We start from the raw sequence: 10,824 nt of genomic DNA on the forward strand, positions 1-10,824 counted from the left end.
GGAAAAAGTCTGGAAAACCTCCAAGAATGTGGAGGTTAAAAACCACCCTACTAAAGAATGATTGCGTTAATCAGAGAAGAAATTAAAAAATATATGGAAACTAATGAAAACGAAAATACAACAATCCAAAATCTCTGGGATGCAGCCAAGGCAGTCCTAAGAGGAAAGTATATTGCAATCCAGGCCAATCTCAACAAACTAGAAAAAGCACAAATTCAAAATTTAACAGAGCACCTACTGGAACTAGAAGGGAAGCAGCAAGAGCACCCCTATGTTAAAGTTTATTTACAGTGTTTCCTCTCCGCCAAATAACTTTTTAAGAAATTCTATAAAATGTCATCTCTGAAGGCTGAGATGCCAAATATATGTTAATTCACCTGCATACTTCTGTATTATATTTTTAGATAACTTTATGTCAGAAATATTTTAAAAGATATCCATAGTAACTTATGAAGAATATGAATATGAAGGATGGAAAGTGATACATAGATTTAAAGTTTTTGTATATTCACTAAACGTCACTTAGATTTACCAAGTCATACATATACATATATACACAAAGGGTTGCATATAATCATATTTTTAGATTCAGATCAGCAAACATGCTCAGGTTTAGCATAGTCAACACTGGCCAGAGTGTAGTAAAACAGGCCCTCTCAAATCCTGTTGGTGAGTGTCTAAATACGCATAACTCTTTTATAAGGTAATGTGGCAAATTTTTAATTGACTTGCCCACCAATCCCATTGCTGGGAATTTACCCAATGGATTTATTTAGACAAGGACCTTAGTGTTTATGCAGAGGGACAGCTAATGTAGCACTATTTATGACCAAAAGAAAAAAAATTTTAACACCTAAATGTCCAATCGAAAATAAAGAGGAAACAAGAAAGATAAAAATAATCAGAAATTCTTAGAGCTACAGCTTGAGTAGTTTTTTCATGGCAATGGGAATAGGGATGGTGGGGCAGCAGAAAAACAGATCAGGTGAGAAGTACTTTTGTTTATTATTATTATTATTATAAGGCAGCAGCAGTCTATTTATGCTTCTTCATGGTATTTGAGAAATTTAACTACAGAGGTTTGAACTACTTTGAAATTCTTACTGCATTTCCTAGACAGAGATACCATACAAAGGCTGGACCACATGGGTCCAGTCTCTTTAAAAAGAAAAAAAGACACACACACACACACACACACACACACACACACACACACAGTTTTAATATGCATATATACCCAAGATTATAAACTCTTAATTCACAGACATACATGTATTCTACATACGATGTGGGAAACCCTCACACATCACTCTCTATGGAAGGCCCAGAGATGCTAATAAAATAAAAAGAATTTATGCACTCAGTTTGAGCCAGGCACATGCTAAGGGCTTTACATGGCCACCAGGCCACCCAGAGAATTAACTCAACATATATTTCTTACCATAACTCTTTTCATGGCTTCTGGTAGGAAGGGATATGCTCCCTCTCCTCTCACTCCTCCCTGGTCTGTCTCTTGTTCATCCCATTAATCTCTCCTCTGGCAACCTCTCTCACGCAAACACCAGATCTTTTCACATTCTTCCATCCTCACTTCTGCCTTCCACCTTTCACCTAGGTTCTTTAGTAAAATATCTCTTTAGGGACATCCAGGTGGTGCAATCGGTTAAGCATTCAACTCTTGATTTCAGCTCAGGTCATGATCTTATGGTTCATGGGTTTGAGCCCTGTGTCAGACTCCATGCTGATAGCATGGGCCTGCTTGGGATTCTCTCTTTTCCTTATCTCTCTGTCTGTCTGTCTCTCTCTCTCTCTCTCTCTCAAAAATTAAAAAAAAAACATTTTTTTAAAAAAGACTCTCAAGATTCAATCCTTCTTTTTGCATGCCCCCTCTTTTTTCCCATTTGTTAGCTGCTCCAGGAGAACTCTGAAAATGTCAGCATTCTAATAAGGGGGAAAAACTACTGTCTGACATCCAGATCTGGCCTGGTACTCACAGCTGAACCATGTTAATCTCCTGTTAGACATAAACAATCTCACAGAACATCAACATCACACAAGCTTACACTGAGACCATGATAAAGTGAGACAAAGCAAGACCACATCATAATTTCACCTAAGCACAGATAATAATAAGGTCACTATGCTGCCAACCAAACACCAACACCTTGCTGCTAAAATGAGTGACTGCTGCTTATTTACCAATGATAATATTATCTTTGCTCTAGCCTGCCCTCCCTATAAATATTTATTGAGCTACTCAATCACAGAATTGTACTCACTTTCTCATGGCATCCAATGTAGAGCAAAACTCCCTTCCCTGAATCACCCAAACCAAACCCTATGATAAGTTTTTCTCTAACACTCTTTTATTGACACACACCAAGTTTCCCCACAGTGCCTGTTCTCCCTTGCTACAATAAGTAATAAATGCAGTTATGTTCAACAAGTGTGTTCCTGGCAGTCACTGATAGGATGGCACTGACATCAAAGGAAACCAAGTTCTATGTTCTGAAAAGAAATAGGATATCATCCTATTGATGCTTCCAGCCCATCAACAACTGGACAGACAGGCCCTGGCCCTGTCTCGCAGAGTTGTAACTCACAGGGCCATAACTTCACCTCCTCAGATCCAGCAATCTGCCTCCCCAAAGACCAGTATTTATGGAAAGTTGGAAGCTATGCCTCACATATTACATCAAATTTCTGTTTATTGAACTATTTTTACAAATGAGATGTTTTCTACTATGTTTCAGTGAAAATATTTCAATTATTTCAGCTATATTAATAATTACCAGTTAATGGGCCTAGGATCCTAATCAAGAGACAGGATTTGTAATTGGCTCCTACAAAAGACTTCATAATCTTTATTTCATTTATGATTGTTCCCATGAGCAATTAAGTCTCACATGGTAAGTTAGAGAAAATACCTCCATGCAAGAAGACTGTTTCTGTTTGTTTTGTTTTAAATTAATCCTCTGCAAGATCCCTGGGAGCTTGTTTTGTTTACCTCATTTCCCCTGCACCTAGCACCATGCTTAAATCATTAATAGTTGAAAATATTCACTAACATTTTATAGTTATATAAAATTAAAATTACATGGGAACCGGGTTATCTACAAAAAGAAAAAAAAAAAAAAGACAGGCAAGAGATGTGGAAAGGTGGAAGTCTACAGCAAGGAGAAGATTGCCCTGAGGCACCCTAAGAATGTAAAAAGGGTTTCCATACCACTTCCAAGTTACACTCCCAGATGGTGGTCAAGGACGAAGAGCCTACAATCACTCCCACCTGGAGGTCCTGGGCTTAGGGCTCTCTTCTCCATCTCACATCCTCACATTTCTTTCTGACAACTTTCACCTTCTTGTGGACTCACCCAAATACCCTGACCTCTTGTTCTTGACCTCTTCATCTCCAAAATCTTTCCATTTGTTCGATGGCAACATGCCTATGATTACTCTCAAGACCTTGTCAGCACCAAAAACTGCCCCCTTTAAAAATCTTTATGCTAACATCCTGCCCTTTAACCTTACCTTCCACCCTCCATCTTCCTTGCTCAACTGCTTCCACCTTGTCCTGATCCTCTAATCCATGGGTCCTACCACTCTGTCATCAGCCCTCCCTGGTCATTGCTCCCCTTCCCCCACTTAGATTCCAAATCAATCAAACAATTCCTCTACAAACACCTCACATCCTTTGTTCTTCCCACCCCGGTACATTCACTCCCATTCTTTTTTTTTTAATTTTTTAACGTTTTTTATTTATTTTTGAGAGACAGAGAGAGACAGTGTGAGCAGGGGAGGGTCAGAGAGAGAGGGAGACACAGAATCCAAAGACAGGCTCCAGGCTCTGAGCTGTCAGCACAGAGCCCAACGTGGGGCTTGAACCGACGAACCGTGAGATCCTACGTGAGCTGAAGTCAGACGCTCAACCGACTGAGCCACCCAGGCGCCCCTCCCACTCTAAATTATACACACACACACACACACACACACACACACACACACGTGTGTTCCACTACCAGATAGGTTTCATAAACCAATGAGCTCAAATATGATTGGTGAAGAAGGGAATTAATTCAGTATCCTGTGTAAGTTGCATTGGTTCAAAAGCTAGTCTTCTGAGACAATGGGAAGAATACAGGAGTCAATTTACAACTTCCAACAGTAAAGAAACAGCTCTCTACTTGGTTAAAGCCTTCTCAGATCTGTTTTTTAAAAATTGAAAAAAAAAAAAAAAGGTCCTCTTTCATCTGGGCTGCCTCCCCAAAGTCACACCCAAGGCTCTCCGGTTGTAGCAAGTGGTACTTTTTCCTATGCACTCTAAGCCCCATCAACTCAGCTCTATTTCCACTGCACAACTCAGCACCACAAAACCAGTCTTTCCACCCTAGTCTGTTATACATTTTTTATTATTTCCTGAGACACCAACAATACCAAGAGTTGGTGAGGAGGTGGCTCAGTTGGAACACTCATACAATGTTGGTGTAAGTATAAACTGATACAACCACTTTGGAAAACTATTTGACAATACTACCAAACTACCTTTTGGCCAATCAATTCTACCCAAGAGACAGATGTCCACCAAAAGATATATACAAGGATATTCAGAGACGTTTACTTACAATTAACAAAAGTTGAAAACAACGAAAATGTCATCAAAAACAGACTAAGTAAACAAGTATATCCATACAATGGAGTATTACACAACAATGAAACATAACAAACTACTAATAAGTATAACAATATGGAAGAACTTTTTATAGACATGATGAGAAAAGAAGCCAAATGCAAGAGTATACGCAATTTAAGTATACTTATGTGAGCTTTAAGGACTGACAGAATAGGAGTTACCTCAAGGGCACATAACTGAAAGCAGCACAAGGAATCTTCTGGAGGCAGAAAATATACATCGATTTGAGTGGTGACTATATGAGTGCAAACATTTTTCTTTTTTTATTGTGATAAAATACACATAATATAAAATTTACCCTCTTAACCATTTTAAGTGTACGGTTCAGTGGCATTAAGTACATACCCATTACTGTGCCACCATAACCGCCACCATCCATCTCCAGAACTTTTTAATCATCCCAAATTGAAATTCCAACCCATTAAAAAAAAACTCCCATACCCCCACACCATCAGCTCATGGCACTCCCCCTTCTACTTTCTGTCTCTGTGAATCAGACTATTCTAGGTACCTCATATAAGTAGAATCACATGGTATTTGTCTTTTTGTAACTGGCTTATTTCATTCAGCATAGTGTCTTCAAGGTCTATCCATGTTGTAATGTGTATCTGTTGTTCCTTATATTTTAAGGCTGAATAATATCCACTGTATAAATATTCCACATTTGTTTATCCATTCATCTGTCAGCAGACACTTGTGTTATTTCCACCTTTGTCAGTGAATGATATGAATAATACTGCTATGAACATGATATACAAATAATCTGTTTGAGTTCCTGCTTGCAATCCTTTTAGGGTACAAACATTTTTAAAAATCTATCAATATATGTTTAAGACATGTTCACTTTACTGATTTGTGCACTGTACATTAATAAAAGTGTAAAAGAACATAAACAGCAACAAAAAGACATCCCCCAAAACAGTCTCCAGTGAGACTCTGATGTCTGCTTAGGCTATATTTTCTGGGGGTGGGGAAAAGAGGACACCAATCACTGGTTTTGTTCGTGCTGGGTTACAAATGTGCATAGGTACTGAAGAGTCTGTATCAATCCTATTTTCCTCCATTATCCCCAATACTTTTAATGTTTGTTTTTACAAAACCCAATTTTCAAGACTATATATTGTCGGGGGCCGCCAAGTTTTCTGGCTGCCTCAGGCAAGGATATTCGCTCTCCAGGGAGTGAATCAGTAAAACAAGATTTTGCATCAGGAGGCTGGAGACTGCCATTTCCTGGCCCAAATAATTTTGGCGACTGTCTTGCTGCGCCAGACGTAGATTTGGCCAAGGTGCACAAAAGATCAAAACCTTATTTCAGGTATTCAGCGCTAGCTCCCCCTCCTCAGCATTGCAGAGGCAAGTCTGGGTGCTTCTTTTGATATTCATTTGACTCTGTTACCTGGCAACCAACCTGGGTCAGTTCCCCGCTCCAAACGCTATGTTTTCTGGGAAGAGAAAGGAAAGAATAAAGGAGAGAGGCTTGATCGGAAACACGTGTTGTGTCTTCACACTCTGCGCTCCCCTCTCCTGCCCTGTTTTCTCTCCCTCCCTCAGGAAAAGAACCCTTGAGGTTTCTCCCTGCTGGTCGGGCGGACAAGACAGGTACAACGGAAGGCAGGGGACGAGCGCAGCAGGACCTGGCTTCGGCTAAGACATTTTGGCGACCCAACGTCAGGCTGAGTAAGAGGGATCTAGTGAAGAAACCGATCAGAGAAAAAGAAGAAGCTAGAGGCTTGATCGGAAACCGTGTGCTGTCTTCACTCTCTGCGCTCCCCTCTCCTGCCCTGTTTTCTCTCCCTCCCTCAGGAAAAGAACCCGCGAGGATTTTCTGCCCTGCTGGCCGGGGCGGGACACGACAATACATATTGGTTATATCACTTAATAATATGTGTAACATTTATTTAGCATATATTTACCAAGTGCCTATCATGTGCCAGGCACTGTTTCTGGTTATTAAGGATATAGTAGTGAACAAAACACACCCAAAAGAAGTCCCTGCCTTTCAGGAGTACACATAGTAATATACAAATAGGGTTTTTTTTTAACAATTTTTTTAATGTTTATTTTTTGAGAGACAGAGAGACAGAGAGAGACAGTGCAAACAGGGGAGGTTTGGAAAGAGAGGGAGACACAGAAGTTGAAGGAGGCTCCAGGCTCTGAGCTGTCAGCACAGACCCCGACGTGGGGCTTGAACCCACAAACTGAGATCATGACCTGAGCTGCAGTCAGGCACTTAACCGACTGAGCCATCCAGGTGCCCCAGATAGGTTTTTTTAAAGGGGACAGTTGCTGGAAATACTCATTACTGATTTAACACCAATTCCCCACACCACTATAAATTCCACGAGGTCAAAGTCCATCCTCTATCCAGCTCTAAACACAGTGTAAAATTCAAAGCTTTACCATCCTTAAAACTTGGAAGGCACAAGCTTCAGATTTTATGAATAAAGAAAAGAAGTTTCAGAGAAAAGACAATAGCCTCCCAAGTGACACTGTTAGTATCAAAATGAATAGAATTTGGGTCTCCTGATTCCTCTCTAGAACCTTGTCCAATACAGAACTGTAAAAACTAATGCTACTTGAATATAATACATAGGTCCTAAGTCTAAAGTGATTTATCTTTGCCAGAGAATCATCTAAGAAGAAAAACCAAAAACAATAGTAACAAGCTAAAACCTTCAAGGAAGATGAGACAGTCCTTGCCAATTTCCCCAGAATGTTCCTAGTCTTATTATAATGCTTATTAATAACTTAAGCAGAACACATGATACTGAGATCTCTAATGATAAATAGAAAATGAGAATAAGCTTCATCATTTTAAATAGTTTCCATCCTACTTTTGAGTCTTATATTTGTAAAATAAAATGATTTATCATACCCACCATTTGGAAGTGTGATAAAGATGATTTCAAAGCCAGTAGTACTGAATAAGGCAAGACAGCATCCATAAGTCACCACAGTAAAGTGGTTTAAAATCATCCAAATTATTATAGAGCAATAGGATATATTCCCTTAGGATCCTTGAATTCAAAGTCATTAAGGCAGGAAAAAGAAAAGACTTCATAAATTATGTATGCCAAAATTATAAATGTCACAAAATATTAACTTATTTATAAAACTAAAATAATTAATATTTGTGATTCTTAAGCATTTTATTGTTAAAGTGGGAAAAGAAAAGTTAACTGAAGATTATGTCATTAAATTAAAATAGTGCCAAATATTCAAATGTTCTTTGCCTCTTCTCCTAGCACCTATAGGACATGTACTATCTCTTACATAATATTACAACAGTGTTTAGGCATATTTTACCCACATGATGAGAACAAGATTCAAATTAAGGTAACAATAGAGGCATCTGGGTGCCTCAGTCACAGTCTCATGGTTCATGAGCTCCAGCCCAGCATCAAGCTCTGCACTAATAGTGAGGAGACTGCTAGGGATTCTCTCTCTTCCTCTCTTTCTGCCCCCTTCTCTCTCCTATTCTCAAAAATAAATAAACAAACTTTAAAAAACTAAGATAACAACATATGTCAGGTTTGCCCTTGCAAACCACTGAAAAGTATGTTTTGTTTTATCTTCTTTAATTCTCAGCATAACCTTAAGAGGTAGGAACTATTACTACTCCCATTTTACAGATGTAGAAACTGAGACTTAGGCATACTTAAGTTACTTGGAATTCAAATCAGGACAGTCTTATTTCAGGGCTCACACCATTAAGCATATGCTATATACATATAGTCTAAATTCAAATGAAGCTCTGTAAAGCACTGTGCACCACTAACCTGAATGACTCTCTCTGCCATCTGGATGTCCTCTTTATGTGAGGACATGTCTCTTCTCTGCCTAGAACTCTCCCATGGCTCCCATATCATTCAGAATAAAAGCCAGAGTCCTTCACCAGTAATAAATCATGAGGATATCACATTGTCATCTGATAGGATGTGATGACAAGGACACTCCACCTCTGTGGTATTCTTTCCCAAACTCATAACCCTAAGCTAAACATGAGGAAAATATCAGAGAAATCCATATTGAGGGACAATCTACAAAACACCTGATCAGTAATCTTTAAAACTGCAAGGGCACAAAGAATACGAAAGCACTTAGAAACTGTCACAGAGTGGAAGAGACTAAAAACACATGTTTTTACATGCAATGTGGGATCCTGGAAGGGATCTTGGAATAGAAAAAAGACACCAGTAGGAAAACTGGTGACATCTCAGGAAAATCCAGAGTTTGATGAATACTACTGTATGAATGCTACAAGTTTGGACAAATATACCACAGTTGTGTAAAATGTTTAACATTTGGGGAAACTGCTGAAACATTACTCTCTGAACTATTTTTTGTAACTATGCTATAAATCTAAAACTATTCCAAAATAAAAATTTTATATAAAAGCTGAAGTCCTCACAGTGGCCTACTAGGCCCTATGTGAACTGGTTCCGATAAATGCTCTGACCCTATCTTTTTTAAAAAGGTGTTTATTTATTTTGAGAGAGAGAGAGAGAGAGAGAGGGGGGGGGGAGGGGCAGAGAGTGAGGGATAAAGAGAATTCTAAGTAGGCTCCATGCTTTCAGTGCAGAGTCCAATGAGGGGCTGAATATCACAAACTGTGAGATCATGGCCTGAGCTAAAATTAAGAGTTGGACACCTAGGCACCCCTGAACCACATCTTCTATAACTTACCTGCTCCAGCCACACTAAACTCCCTCTTGGATATATGAAATTTGTTTTTGCTTCCCAGTCTTTGTACTTGCTGTGTCTTATGCATGGAATGCTCTTTCTTCACTCCATGTCTAGCTCTGACATCTCCTTCAGATATTGCTCAAATAGCACAGTACGTGTAAGGGCTTCCCTGGCCCCTTTCCTCCCCCTGCCTACTTTTTCTTATCTTGCTTTCTTTTTCTTTGTAGAAGTGTGTGTGTGTGTGTGTGTGTGTGTGTGTGTGTGTGTTTATATGTGTATGTGTGTATGTGTGTATGTGTTGTTTATCTTTCTCCCTTCTCTAGAGTATAAGCTTCATGAAGCAGGAGGATCTTTCATTTACTCTGTATCTCTAGAATAATGTCTGACATATAGAGAGGACTCATAATAGACATTTTTTGAATGAATGACTAAATTTCATAAAAATTTTAAATTGAATAATCAATTTCAAAAGGAGCAATAGTTCTTTAGATATAATGGATTTAGCTTTATGAAAAATTCATAGACTTGAACTTTTCTGGTTTGTTTTGCTGTAGCCTAGTGAAAATTTGATAGCAGATTGGTACTGGTCTATGAGCTGGGATTTTAGAGCCATAGGGCAAAGTCATTCTCTCTTCAGAGTGGTATTTTAGTCATCCTAAACTCATACTAGCCAATACAGTAGCCTTTGGCCACAGGTAACTGTTTACATTTAAGTTAATTAAAGCTAGGTAAAAATTAAGAATCCAATTCCTCCATTGGACTGGCCGTATTTCAGGTGTTCAGTAGCCACACGTGGCTAATAACTACCCCACTAGACAGCCCAGCTATAGAACATTTCTTTCATCACAAACTGTTGTGTCGGCAGCACAGTTTTTTTAATTAATTGGTTTTTTTTAACAGACAAGTCTTTGTTTTAATGCGTTCAGATAATAAAAATCAAACGATAGTAGCAGCAGCAGCAGAGTCAGGCAGAGAAGGACGGATACCATATGTTCGCACTCATAGGTCTAACAGGAAATTTTCAGAATGATCTAGCTTCAAGAAAAGCAAGCAGTTAGTAGTGCTTAAGAAAAATTGATTCAGTATCTAATGGATAGTTGATACCTGTCAGAACACAGCATTTTATATACTGTTAAGTGAAACTGCAATACAATCTAAGTTTATTTTGAGAGTGTTTGCTGTATCATTGGATTTAATGAAATGTTTAGAGGTGCAGTAGGCATGACTTTGAGTAGATAATGAAAGAAAATGCAAAATGCTAATTGATTCATGATGTGGTTTCATCTTAGCTTGGGCAAATAAAGTATTTTACTACATAGTAGCAGAATATTTACTATTGAAGCTTGAAAAGATGTGAGTTCTTTGTGTGCAATCTTTCATTTATGCATGTGAGAGGATTTTCTTTTTTTAAATATTTTTACACTGTAGTACTTGTTTTGCTTGTTGGGGGT

At 38.6% G+C, this 10,824-nt stretch overlaps 1 protein-coding gene across 1 annotated transcript in view; it reads right to left on the reverse strand.

The window, feature by feature from the left end:
- Window positions 1–10,824, reverse strand: part of ERC2 (ELKS/RAB6-interacting/CAST family member 2) — a 916,748-nt gene that overhangs the window by 684,094 nt on the left and 221,830 nt on the right. The window lies entirely within an intron of this gene.

Source organism: Suricata suricatta, chromosome 12, assembly GCF_006229205.1.
Source record: "Suricata suricatta isolate VVHF042 chromosome 12, meerkat_22Aug2017_6uvM2_HiC, whole genome shotgun sequence".
In the NCBI taxonomy this organism is placed as follows: Eukaryota; Metazoa; Chordata; class Mammalia; order Carnivora; family Herpestidae; genus Suricata; species Suricata suricatta.